Raw genomic sequence first — 797 nt, forward strand, 5'->3', positions numbered from 1 at the left:
ACTAGAATCAGATAATAATACAAGACTAGAGGATTTGCTTTTGATATATGAAAAGTCAGTAAAAAAGGTCTTGAATCTCCGGACGTACAAAACATCTGCATCTCAAAACTAGAAACAAATCAAAAGCATCCAGAGATAGAGACATTGATAAATTTGTGCTACAAGGTAAATTTAATTTATCACTAGCTAACTATGTTTTATATCTAAAATGGAGACAACAGATCTTCGGAGAGAGATGCATGCATATTTTAAAATTTCACTGAAGTATCTCAGTTTGAATTGGACTTCTTTTGGTTGCAATTTTAAGAAGAATAGTGTTATGTATTTAAGCTTTTTTATAAACAGAATCTATTCAAATTAAATAATAAAACCTAAAATAATATTAATCATAATTAATTTTTATTATATTAGACTAACTTGAATAAATTTAGTTAAAAAAAATTTAAATATATAACATTATTCTTTTAAAAATGTCGGTGACCTAAGCTAAAAATGCTTTGAGCTTTGTGGAGACATCTTCGGAAGAGAATCTGATCAGCCGATTGAGGATGGATTTTGGTGAACTTTCTAATTTTATTTAATTTAAAAAATAAAGTATAATTTTTCACTATTTATTTTATAAATAAAATAAAAAAATATTTAAAAATATTTAAAAATAAATAATTATATTTTATTTTTTAAAATAAAAATTTAAAATTTAAAAAATTTAAATAATATATGAATACTTTTGCCTAGGCGAGAAATGTCTTTGTCTTTTTGGTCGTCGGTAATCTCGCTAATCGTTGTCTTTATTAATT

Source organism: Arachis duranensis, chromosome 9 (assembly GCF_000817695.3).
Source record: "Arachis duranensis cultivar V14167 chromosome 9, aradu.V14167.gnm2.J7QH, whole genome shotgun sequence".
Taxonomy (NCBI): Eukaryota; Viridiplantae; Streptophyta; class Magnoliopsida; order Fabales; family Fabaceae; genus Arachis; species Arachis duranensis.